General features: G+C 46.7%; 1 pseudogene; it reads right to left on the minus strand.

Moving 5' to 3' along the window:
• Window positions 1-5,627: 5,627 nt before the first annotated feature.
• On the minus strand, window positions 5,628-7,496 carry LOC125532795 (annotated as a pseudogene).
• Between the last annotated feature and the right edge of the window lie 6,152 nt (window positions 7,497-13,648).

Consider the following 13,648-nt stretch of genomic DNA (forward strand, 5'->3'; position numbering starts at 1 on the left):
GACAGCGGTCAAGAACATCCTGAAATACCTGAAAAGGACTAAGGATATGTTTCTCGTATATGGAGGTGACAAAGAGCTCATCGTAAAAGGTTACGTTGATGCAAGCTTTGACACTGATCCGGACGATTCTAAATCGCAAACCGGATACGTGTTTACATTAAACGGTGGAGCTGTCAGTTGGTGCAGTTCTAAACAAAGCGTCGTAGCAGGATCTACATGTGAAGCGGAGTACATAGCTGCTTCGGAAGCAGCGAACGAAGGAGTCTGGATGAAGGAGTTCATATCCGATCTAGGTGTCATACCTAGTGCATCGGGTCCAATGAAAATCTTTTGTGACAATACTGGTGCAATTGCCTTGGCAAAGGAATCCAGATTTCACAAGAGAACCAAGCACATCAAGAGACGCTTCAATTCCATCCGGGATCTAGTCCAGGTGGGAGACATAGAGATTTGCAAGATACATACAGATCTGAATGTTGCAGACCCGTTGAGTAAGCCTCTTCCACGAGCAAAACATGATCAGCACCAAGGCTCCATGGGTGTTAGAATCATTACGGCGTAATCTAGATTATTGACTCTAGTGCAAGTGGGAGACTGAAGGAAATATGCCCTAGAGGCAATAATAAAGTTATTATTTATTTCCTTATAATCATGATAAATGTTTATTATACATGCTAGAATTGTATTAACCGGAAACATTATACATGTGTGAATACATAGACAAACATAGTGTCACTAGTATGCCTCTACTTGACTAGCTCGTTAATCAAAGATGGTTATGTTTCCTAACCATGAACAATGAGTTGTTATTTGATTAACGGGATCACATCATTAAGAGAATGATCTGATTGACATGACCCATTCCATTAGCTTAGCACCCAATCGTTTAGTATGTTGCTATTGCTTTCTTCATGACTTATACATGTTCCTATAACTATGAGATTATGTAACTCCCGTTTACCGGAGGAACACTTTGGGTACTACCAAACGTCACAACGTAACTGGGTGATTATAAAGGAGTACTACAGGTGTCTCCAATGGTACATGTTGGGTTGACGTATTTCGCGATTAGGTTTTGTCACTCCGATTGTCGGAGAGGTATCTCTGGGCCCTCTCGGTAATACACATCACATAAGCCTTGCAAGAATTGCAACTAATGAGTTAGTTGCGAGATGATGTATTACAGAACGAGTAAAGAGACTTGCCGGTAACGAGATTGAACTAGGTATTGGATACCGACGATCGAATCTCGGGCAAGTAACATACCGATGACAAAGGGAACAACGTATGTTGTTATGCGGTCTGACCGATAAAGATCTTCGTAGAATATGTAGGAGCCAATATGGGCATCCAGGTCCCGCTATTGGTTATTGACCGGAGACGTGTCTCGGTCATGTCTACATTGTTCTCGAACCCGTAGGGTCCGCACGCTTAAGGTTACGATGACAGTTATATTATGAGTTTATGCATTTTGATGTACCGAAGGTTGTTCGGGAGTCCCGGATGTGATCACGGACATGACGAGGAGTCTCGAAATGGTCGAGACATAAAGATTGATATATTGGAAGCCTATGTTTGGATATCGGAAGTGTTCCGGGTGAAATCGGGATTTTACCGGAGTACCGGGAAGGGTTACCGGAACCCCCCGGGAGCTAAATGGGCCATGATGGGCCTTAGTGGAAAAGAGAAGAGGCAGCCCTACATGGGCTGCGTGCCTCCCCCTTCCCCTAGTCCTATTAGACTAGGAGAGGTGGCCGGCCCCCTCTCTCACTTTTCCCCCTCCGCGAATCCTATTCCAACTAGATTGGGGGGGGGATCCTACTCCAGAGGGAGTAGGACTCTCTGGCGCGCCACACTTGGCCGGGCCGACCTCCCCCCTAGTCCTTTATATACTGGAGGTAGAGGCACCCCAGAACACACAAGTTGATCCACGTGATCTATTCCTTAGCCATGTGCGGTGCCCCCAGCCACCATATTCCTCGATAATACTGTAGCGGAGTTTAGGCGAAGCCCTGCTGCTGTAGTACATCAAGATCGTCACCACGCCGTCGTGCTGACGGAACTCTTCCCCGACACTTTGCTGGATCGGAGTCCGGGGATCGTCATCGAGCTGAACGTGTGCTCGAACTCGGAGGTGCCATAGTTTCGGTGCTTGATCGGTTGGATCGTGAAGACGTACAACTACTTCCTCTACGTTGTGTCATCGCTTCCGCAGTCGGTCTGCGTGGGTACGTAGACATCACTCTCCCCTCTCGTTGCTATGCATCACCATGATCTTGCGTGTGCGTAGGAAATTTTTGAAATTACTACGAAACCCAACACAACACGGTCTACCGGTAGTAAACCAAGGCCACTTGGCAAGTCTCGGTCCAATCCGTAAATGTTTAATCCCCACACACAAAAGAAAGCTCGAAATGACCACCGGAGGAGAACGAAGCGCCGGAATGCAAAACGGACAACGGGAAAAATGCTCGGATGCATTAGACGAACACGTATGCAAATGAAATGCGCATGATGACATGATATGCAATGCATGACACGCAAGCAATGACAAGGCAACAACAGCAAATAACTGGACGACACCTGGCACATCGGTCTCGGGGCGTTACACCCTCGCCGCCCCTCTCTTCTTCGCTCCCGCCGCCACCGTCGACATGTCGCTGTGTCGCCGAAGAAGCTCGGGCTACCACGGCATCCGTGTCCGCCCTTCCGACTGGTTCCACGCGGAGATCAGCTCTGGCAACATGCGTCTCAGTCTCGGGACGTTTGAGACCGCACACGAGACCACCCGCGCATACGACGTTGCGGCGTGGCGCCTCAGCAGATGAACTTCCATGACGCGCAGACGTGCCAGCAAGCGCAGGACCTCGCATCGCCGCCTCGTCTTATAATAGACCAGGACCGTGAGGAACACCGCAGACGCGAGCGCTGCCTCCTCATCGCCGAGGCGGATGAGCTAGCCATGACGGAGTGGCGCCAGCGCTACCCGCAGGACGTCGCCGATGAGAACGCCTTCTGGGCGGAGAGGACAGCAAGGCGACGTATGGAGCGGCCGGAGAGGCGTCGGCGGAAGGCAGTCGCGGAGGCGCAATGCGATCTTGTTAACACGGGTGGAAAGTCGTTCTTCGACTCAGACGATCCTCATTGGGAAGACGCGTGGCTCGATACCTCGGACGACACCAGCGAGAATGATGATGACGACTCGGAGTAGGTTCTAGTTGCACCGTAGTTTTTATCGTGTTGGACTAGTTTTTTTATCTATCTATGCTATGATGAACTATGTATGCTATGTGAACTATCTATGTATCGCCTATTTTATCTATTTTAATCTATGCATATGTTTTTTTATATTTGTTCGAAGTGCATATGTTGCTTGTGCGACAGCGCACGTGCAGTTTTTTGCAGCGGCTCGCGCGCGCTAAAATTTGCAGCGGTGTCTGGGGCAAACGCACCCCGCCGCACAAAAACAGGCGATCCACGCGCTCCAAATGTGTTTTTAGCGCGCCGCGCGTAGCGCGGCTGTTGAAGATGCTCTAAGTAGAAACCGTGGAATGGAATGGGCCCGTTTTATACCGAAGAGGCTAGTCCACAGTTTGGTTAGGCTAGTTATCGCTGGGACCATATGACACTAGTATATGTTAGAGCATCTACAGCCGTAGCAAATATGACACCGTAAACACCCGTGAACGCGCCGGGTCAGTGACTGGGCGTGTCCGTTTTGAACCTGTATTTACCAGTTCACGCAGCCACACTCCTCGTCGGTCATTTTGCACATGATTGGTAGAGATGAAAAGAGAGAAATAAAAGAATGCATAAAGAAAGGGTAAGGTGGTCTGGGGTGGGGCCGCGTCCTACGTGGCGGAGTGCTCGGGCGCGTCCGCGAGCCCTCATATCCTCTCCATATTTGTGACGGACTAGTGGTTGGGGCGTCACCCGGTGACGCCTTCTGAAAGGAAGTTTGTGCGGTGTCAGGTAGGGTGCCACACTTTTCATTGAATTTTAGCTTTGATTGATAACACACATGTATGTATAGCTGATGCATTACATACGATGGCTTGTCCAAATTCAGCAAATAAACATGCAATCTTAACACTATATCTATCAAATGCTCATGTTCATTATGTCGTTGTACTCCCAAACTCTAGACTTGTCGCTGCAGTTCATGTACACCTAGAATACCCTCCGCCAACCCCACCGAGCCGACACTCACCTTCATCATTGCCTACTCGAGGGGGTGGAAGCGGAACGCTGATATCTCGTTGACATAGAATTCTTGCACGCCGTAGTGCAGCCAGTGGCTGCACTTGCCGTCGAGGTCGACGCTGCTGTGTTGTAGTGTCTTGACGAGCAGGAGGACCGCGCTACCCCATGCACACACAAAGCACCACCAGCCGCAGCAGCCGCCACGTCCGTCGGCTCTCAAACCTAGATGAATCCCATTTGATTTTGATCAAAACCAACTAATCTGTTACATCAGCAAGGAACATATATAGTCCCTCCGTCACTTATTTATGAACGGAGGGAGTAGAAGTAAGAACACTGGGAACAAGAATGAAACAAAATAGGCAGGGAGAATATCGAGAATTAATATCAGGCGAGAAAAAAACATGAGAATCAAATTTGGTGGGGTGGAGGGAGACAGGACTGGCCTGTAAACTCACTAATCGTTGAATTCGTCCACTCAGGATGTATTTGGTTTGTGTCACCAGGTGGAAACGGGCCCATCTCGTCCCTAGAGGTCGTTCTCCTGTTTGGTTGGGTCGAGGAATCGGAACTCACTCGTTCTCTGGAATGGCATATTCCTCCTAGATCCGGAACGCGCTAGTACCTCCGAATCGGTGGCGGAACGCCTCCCGTCTCTCACATTTCCCCCGATGTTGTCCCCTCTCTTCCGCTGGTTATCTCCTCCCACCACCAACCAGACACCTATTCCTGCTCCGGCCGGCACAGAGAGCTTCATTAGTACAGCAACTAGACACCTAGTCTTTCATTATTTTTGCTTGATGTGTATGTTGGAATTTCTACCTATATATGTAACTTGTTAAATACTACAAAATAGTGTGAATTTATGTTTGATATATGCTTGAATGTATTTATAAACTGTGCGTGTTGCAAATAAAATTCAAATGTTTTCTCAAAATTTGAATATTATGTTCCTGAAAATACAAAGAGTTAAACTATTCATATTGTTGCGGAAAATTACTCCATTCCAACTGTGGAACCAAACACCGGAACGTAACCATTCCATTCCATCTAATACCCATAGCCAAACACAGGAACGGAACCAACCCATTCCCGTGGAATGGAAATATGAAATTCCATTCCACTTGGTTCTTGAACCAAACACACCCTCAATGTCTCCCATTCAAATGTGTTGTTCATTGTGTATCACCAAAAATCCGAGAAGATTGTCTCGAAATGAATCAAGTAAACATAATAGGTTTCAATGGAAACAAAAAGGACATAGTAATGTACTCCCTCTGTAAACTAATATAAGAGTGTTTAGATCAATATTTTAGTGATCTAAATGCTCTTATAATATTTTACAGAGGGAGTATATATGAGAGTGATGATGATTCTCATTTTATTATGTGTTATCCCTATGCCAATATCCCTCCTAATGAATAACATATAGTACAATTAGCAGCAGTGCAAAAAATTGCGTCACCAACAATGAAGTGCCTAAACCTGTAGAGAATCTGACCAAATTCAGAAACCTAATTAATTTTTTTGAGGCAAATTTCATGTATTATCTAGCAACTATTTAGGCTCTATTGCACCATTTTCATTGGGTGATTGAAATTTAGCAACTATTATCTAGCAACAATAAATGATTTTTTTGTTAAACCTAATTAAATTGCACAAAGAGTAATCGTGACTGCGGCCATCAAAGTTCAACTGATAGTCTTTCACTTTTGCGAGTAGAACTTCTAGCCAAATCAAGGAAGAGAAATATCTTAAGGGAGTAAGAGTCGGCCAACATACTATAAGAAGCTAAAATAACTGGAAAATACGGCATGCCCTAAAAGTTCATTACCATCATCATAAAGATGAGAACAAATACCTGAGTACTCAACTGGTGAGTGCAATAATCTTATCAGGAGAAAAAAACTTTCCCTGATCCATTAAGCAAAGACTCACATGATCCACTTCAAACAACCAAAGAGAAACTTAGTTAAACCGTCACATTATGAGTACACAAATGAATTTCTTCCTACTTAATACATTCTGTTGCAAAGTTTACAGTGTATTAATAATAGCAAATGACTAATTTTGCTTTATGCCACTACTCAGAGCCCGTGTGCCTAGTAGAAAGAACATTTTATTTTAGTAGACCAATGAAGAAAATGCACGCATGACTTATATCTGGGGTAGGAGATCTCCTGAATAGGCGAACGACTTCTAGGTCTCCTCCAGGCAGTGGTCCTTCTCTTCCCGAGACCAGCTCTGATAGCGAATGTAAGCAGGTTAAGACCAATCCGTGGGAGGATAAATGAGTAGCCAAGAATAAGAGCATGAAAATCAAAACTCTTGGACTTACAAAAGCAACTTGGTTTAGTGTGGTGCGGACATTCTACAGCAGTTGGCACATGGTACTTTCCCACTTGTAGAACTCCAGCTCTTTCTTGTTCAGAATCTTCTCAACAACCTGAAATGAAGAGACGGCATGATTACTCAATTAAAGGATATCAATTCATGGAGAAACAAACACTCACGCGACACGAACAGATTATGGGATAACATGATGCTATGATTTCGAAAGTACAAAACCAGGATTCAAGGTCCAAACCAAAATGGATAGCTATAGGATGATTATAAAGTTATATCTACATAGCAGTCCCAGATATAGAAGTAGATGTGTATATAATGTGATATATACTCCTCAACAAAGTATACACAATAATACCACGCTTCTACCTCCTATTGGAATTTCAATCAGCCGAACCAGAAGAATGAGTTGTAAGAACCAGAGCCAACACATGCTTTACAAAAATATGTGGAGTCATTCAAGCACACACCATTTGACTCAGATGAAAGTTCTGATACAAGTCTATTTTATGCAAAGACATACCTTTTTGCCAATCATTCGCCCTCCAGCAGTATGAGCAAAGTACACATTATAGAAGTGACAGATAAATGCTTGGGGGTCCTTCTCACACAACTCTTCCAGGTAGGAGGCACATGCAGTACCAGCGGCAGATGGTTCTGGAATGGTGTGGTCCTGTTCCATGAACCATTCTAGATCTTTCTTCAGTGGCTCTGATCTCTCCAACCCAGTATTCCTGAACTCCACAACTGAAAGGCATAAATAATGAGACTGTCAATCAGCAGATCAAGCTAACAAAGATGAAAGAAACATTCCAAATTTTTCCTAGAGACCCTAAATGCAGAAACAGATTATATAACTTGTGCCATGGTACCACTATAAGATTTCAGTAATTATGACGTTTATTGTTCTAAAACAGAATAAATGAAGTACCATCATCGGCGGGCATGCTCTCGACCTAACCACCTCAGCCAGCAGCGGCGACAGGATGCGGGCTCCAGGGAGGTGTGGCAGGGGGCATGTCGACCAGGTCTGGCTTGACCTCGTCCTCCCGCGGCTTCCTAGGGAGGAGAGCTCGCGGCACCGTCCGCCTTGTCATCAGCGTCATGGGGAAGAGCAGGGCCATGCCTTGCTACGAGGAAGAGGAGAAGATCCGTGGGAGAAGCCGGCCTTCCTTCGGCGGCCCGTGCCGGTGGAGCGATGGGGTGGCGGCGGCTGCAACCCTAGCTTGGGAAGTGGGAAGGCAAAAGGAGATATGAGGTTAGGTGTGAGAGATTACAAGAGCCCCTGCCGAATCCACACATTTCCCCCTTTTTATTTCTGTCCTTCGATGTTTTTTTTCTTTTGAGAAAACCAGCTTTGCTTCTCTCCCTCGACGTTGCACACTAAAAATGGGAATGACGTGGCTAGAGCGGGAGGGCGCCCCTTGCGCGTAGCTTATTGTGTTTGATATGAGGGTTCGCGGGCAGCCCGGGCATATAGGGATGATATGAGAGGTCACGTCGGGTCACGTTTTTCCTTCTCTCTCCTGTCCGCAGGCACATGAGGGATGGTTTGAGGCCTCCTGTTGTAGATGCGCTTACTCCCTTCATAGGGCTTCTTTGATTCAAAGGAATTTTATAGGATTTCTGGAGGATTGAAATCCTTAGGATTTTTTTCTATATTGGTCCTTTGATTCATAGGATTGGATCCCATAGGAATTTTTTCTATGGAATCTTTTGTACTACATTTTATAGGAAATTTAACATCCACTCCAACCTCTTTTTACAATTCCTTTGTTTTTCCCGTGGCATCAAACAATCATTGCTAATTCTATAGGATTCAAATAGGCATGCCACTCCAACCCTACACTTTTCCTATTCCTACGTTTTCAAAATCCTACGAATCAAAGAGGCCCTAAATGCATAAGGCGTCTAATGAAAATTTAGCATTTCAACGTGATCATTACACTAGCGGCTTCTCCCGATTTTCCAATATGAGCAAATTGGAGTCATTATTGTCATTGGTTTTTCATTTAATATTCTCTGTCCAATCTTCACGCACCTAGGTTGCAATGCAGCTCCTTAGATGCCCTATGCGATGTGTTACTTGTTAAGTTTCTCCCAATATGACCAGCCTCTGGCTGAGAAGCAGAATGCAGTCGTTCTTAGAACGGAATATAGTGCATATATTAAGTCAAACGTTGCAAATTTTGACCGCATTTATAAAGAAGATATTTACATCTAGAATGTAGTTTCATATTTTATACATTTGATATTGTAGATATAAATAGTTTTGTCTATAAAATTGGTCAAACTTTACGAAGTTTGATTTTTTTTAAAGTATGCACTACATTGTCGGATGGAGGGAGTAGTATTTTATACTTCTCCATCTCTATTGAAAAAATGTAAGGGCATCTCGAATGCATTTCGGACGCTCAAGCCACTCGCAAACATATGGGAATGGACTGAGTTTTCCAGACGCACTCCGCCACCAACACAGTACCCCTAACTATCTGTTTATGCATTCAGTAGACCAAAATTTCGCAAACCAAACACAAAGTGGGCTTTGCGGGCGTCCGGATCACCACCACGTACGCGTCCGACGAACTGTTTTCACCAAAAAATATATAATGCGCTCTCCCGCATGAACGCACCTCCGCTCTACGCGCCTCATTCATGCTGGTCCAAAGAGGACGCGGGTGACAGTGTCCTGGACTAGGGGACTAAGCACATCGGCCTACCAGGCATGGGCTGGGCCGAGGACCCCAAGACGACCGAAGAATGGGTTGTGTTTGCCTTGACCCACGGCGTACTCAAGATGTAATCCTTCGAAGACTTGGGGTACACTTCAAGAAATGTTTGAATCATCGACATGCTTATCCCTTGATGTAACCGACCTACATGTAACACTAGATACCCCCGGTGCCAACATAAGCCGAGGGGTTTAGTCCATGGGGTCAAGTAAGATTCATTCACAGATGATCTCGAGGTAGATCATCATGTACTTTATACTCCACCCAAAATCAATACAATAGAATCAGGATGTAGGGTTTTACCTCTTCGAGAAGGCCTGAACCTTGGTAAAACATCATGTCCCTCTTTGTCATGTTACCATCAAGCTAAGATCACTAGCTCGGGACCCCTTAATGGAGATCTGTCAGATTTAACTCCGACATTGGTGGCCCATGCAGGTCTCGTTGTGTGGTCAAAGCGGTTTGATGGCATCATCGTTCAATGACCAGATCTGCTCTAGTGTAGTTTTTATGCCGGAGCCCTAAACCTCGGTTCGATTGAAACGCCGGATAAGCCTGAAGCTCCGGCTCCTTGTCGGGACACCGATCTCGACAACCTAAACCCTATGGGTGCTTCCTCTGCCATGACATTAGATCTGGCCGAGGAGCCACATAGGAGCATCGCCCAAATGCCGGTTTCGCACCAGCTAGGGGATGAAAGTTACATTTCATCGAACCAAGGCTGGAGCTCGGGTTTGATGACTTACAACGATGGCTAGAATAGCCAGGCCGCACAAGCGATCCCGAGGTCGACGTCAGATCGTTTTGGAATAACATTTCATCTTCCACCCACCCACATGTCACTTATTTCCCCTATGACTCAAGGGTTTAACATCTGGAATCTAGCTCTCATTGTACAAAAGAAAAAAGAAACAGTCCGGCAGTTCTGGATGCGATTCTTGTTTGTAAAGAACAAAATCCCAGATTGCCCAGTTGGGGTGGCCTTAGCGGCATTCCGTCACAATTGTTATGATGAAGGAACTAGAAAACTATGGCACGGAAATGTCTTAGAACTGCTACTTCTTGAGCTTGCCATTGATTATTCCCTTGAAGAGGAAAGGGTGATGCAGCAAAGTAGAGATAAGTATTTCCCTCAGTTACCAAGGTATCAATCCAGTAGGAGGCACAAGCAAGTCCCCAATATATGCACCTACACAAACTAACAAACACTTGCACTCAACGCGAAAAAGGGGTTGTCAATCCCTTCATGGTCACTTGCAAGAGTGAGATCTAATAGAGATAGATCTAAAAGATAAGTAAAAGGCAAAACAAAGTAAATATAAATAAGTTGCAGCAAGGTATTTTTTGGTTTTTAGTTTTATAGATCTGAAAAATATATGATGGAAAATAGACCTGGGGGCCATAGGTTTCACTAGAGGCTTCTCTCTTGAAGAAAACATACAATGGGTAAACAAATTACTGTTGAGCCATTGATAGAAAAGTGCAAAGTTATGTCGATATCTAAGGCAATGATCATGAATATAGGCATCACGTCCGTGACAAGTAGACCGACTCCTGCCTGCATCTACTACTATTACTCCACACATCGACTGACTCCTGCCTGCATCGAGAGTATTAAGTTCATAAGACAAAGTAACACCTTAAGCAAGATGACATGATGTAGAGGGATAAACTCAAGCAATATGATATAAACCCCATCTTTTTATCCTTAATGGAAACAATACAATATGTGCCTCGCTACCCCTACTGTCACTGGGTGAGGACACCGCAAGATTGAACCCCTCACAAAGCACCTCCCCCATTGCAAGAAAAATCAATCTAGTAGGCCAAACCAAATCGATAGATCAAACAGAAATATTAAGCTATCTCAATCATGCATATAGAGTTCATAAAAGACTCAAATAATATTCATAGATAATCTAATCATAAATCCACAATTTATCAAATCTCAACAAACGTAGCGCAAAGGAAGATTACATCGAATAGATCTCCAAGAACATTGAGGCGAACAATGTACTGAAGGTCAAAGAGAGAGAAGAAGCCATCTAGCTACTAGCTATGGACCCTTAAGTCCGTGGTAAACTACTCACGCTTCATCGGAAGGGTAGCAAGGTTGGTGTGGAGGCCCTCCGTGATCGAATCCCCCTCCGCCGGAGTGCCGGAAAAGGCCCCAAGATGGGATCTCACGAAAACAGAAGCTTGCAGCGGCTAAAAAGTATTTTTTTGTGTGCCCCTGATGTAAGGGGAATATTTGAGAATTTATAGTTGTTGAGTTAGGGTTGGAAGGTCTCCAAGGGTCCCACAAGCCTAAGGGGGCGCCTCCCGTGGGGCGCGCCCCTAGGGCTTGTGGCCTCCTCGTAGGGAAAGATTCAAGCATACTTGTTGGGGATATTACTACTGGACGTAAACCGGCCAGGGGTAGCCGGATTAACCTTATGAAGACTAGAAGCCCGTGAAGACGTAAGAATGATGGCGCTTTATGAAGGCCCAAGGCCCAGAGGCGAGTTAAGGCCTGTAGATGTAAACCGACCTTGTTATGTAACTTGCATTGTAAGATAGGAAGGATAGAGACCGAACCAGACACGTTTATGATCCGGCTCCGGGACTCTGTAAGCCGGCGGGCGTCAACCTATGTATATAAAGGGACGACCCGGCAGCGGTTTAGGGACAACAGACAACAACTCAAAAGCTAGACAAAGCGGATTCGCTCCCTGGCCTTCGAAACCCTAGCAATACCAATCACAACTAGATGTAGGCTTTTACCTTCACCGAAGGGGCCGAACTAGTATAAACTCCCCATGTTTCCTTGTCCGGTTTAACCCCTTCAAGCTAACCCGTTGTGATGGCTCCATGACTAAGTCCTTTCACAAGGACATCTGCCGTGACAAACCCACGACAGTTGGCGCCCACCGTGGGGCTATCGCACGATGGTTTCGAGTTCTTGAAGGGCAGCTTTGATGGACTCAAGGGATACGCTGTGGGCTGGATGATGAAGAGTCGTCGTGGCAAGCTCTACATCGACAACGCGGGATGGGGTCCCGAGGCCAATTCAATCGAATACGGGTACCGGGTCCGCTTTGGTGGGATTCATGTCTTCATCGGCAAGATTGGCGAACCGGCCCCTGAGCCGAACATCTGCACCGACATCATCGAGAAGGCTCAGCGTGCAAGCCCTTCGCCGGTTCAGCCCGTGGCGAAGCATGTTTTCGTAGGCGTCATCCACGGACCAGAATACGAGGATGGACCGGCGTCCGATGGAGAAACCGTTGGCTGTTCCGACGACGAGTCTTCCGGAGAGACCGAATCACTTTATCAGCTCCAGGATGGCTGGATTGGTGGAGGATCCGAGGGCAACAGTATTCCGGACTCCCCTGATCTGCCAAACCGGGCCGCTATCTTCATGGCCGGTACACAGTCGGCGCCTCATTCGTCAGCCACCGTAGCAATACTCTCCGGTTCAACAACGGCCACGCCGGCGGGGGCAGGAAGCTCTGCGCCGCCTCTGGCTCAAGTCCTGTGTGACTTGTTCGACGCTTTGGCAACATTGATGGCTGCAGAGGTGGATGCAGTAGCCCGGGATCAGCACAACGCGGAGATTGCAAAGGTGAAGGATCAGATAGCTCAGGCTAAGGCGGACCTAGCGGCAGAGAACGCTAGGATGGCTACAGAATGGGCCGAGTTGGAAGCCCAGGCCTACCAGATTAGGCTGGATCAGAACGCTTCCGAAGAAGTCATGAGAAGAAGGTACCGATCACATCTCCCGTCGGGTTATGAGCCACGAAATCTCTTCAATACGCCAGGAGCAGGAACTAGTAACCAGCCAGTATTAAACCGGATGGAGGCGCCAGGAGCCCAGGAACAGGAGCACCGGTTCAACCGCGCATGATGGACCCGCCCCGTCAGAACAACATTGTGCCACAGTATGTTCCAACACCTCCCGGGTATTACTCCAACTCGTTGGACAACATTGTGGCCGCCGCTTCACGATTGGCAGCCCTCCCGACCGACGGCGAATCACTAGTTGCAATTGAGGCACGACGGGCCAGAGATCTCCTTCAAACAGCTCTAAACCAGCAGTAGGCGTATTCACACAGCCGCGAGAGGATTCATTCCACCCCCCGCCCAAGCAGGAGCGACAGCAGGCATGTTGAGGATGAACCGGCCGTATCAAGCAGCGCACGTCACCATAATCCGCCGCGAGGGCACAGCCCGGCAGGGGGAGGTGCTAATGCGCAGGATGTGGTAGACCATGGTCGCGCGCGTCGAGAGGCCGAGTTAGCAGCTCTGCACGGAGCCTGTCAACCTACTCCGGTTCACCCTACCGCTTTAGTAGAGCCAGGTGTGGTGTTCAGTTCCTTAGGGGTGCC

This window comes from Triticum urartu, chromosome 1, assembly GCF_003073215.2.
Source record: "Triticum urartu cultivar G1812 chromosome 1, Tu2.1, whole genome shotgun sequence".
Taxonomy (NCBI): Eukaryota; Viridiplantae; Streptophyta; class Magnoliopsida; order Poales; family Poaceae; genus Triticum; species Triticum urartu.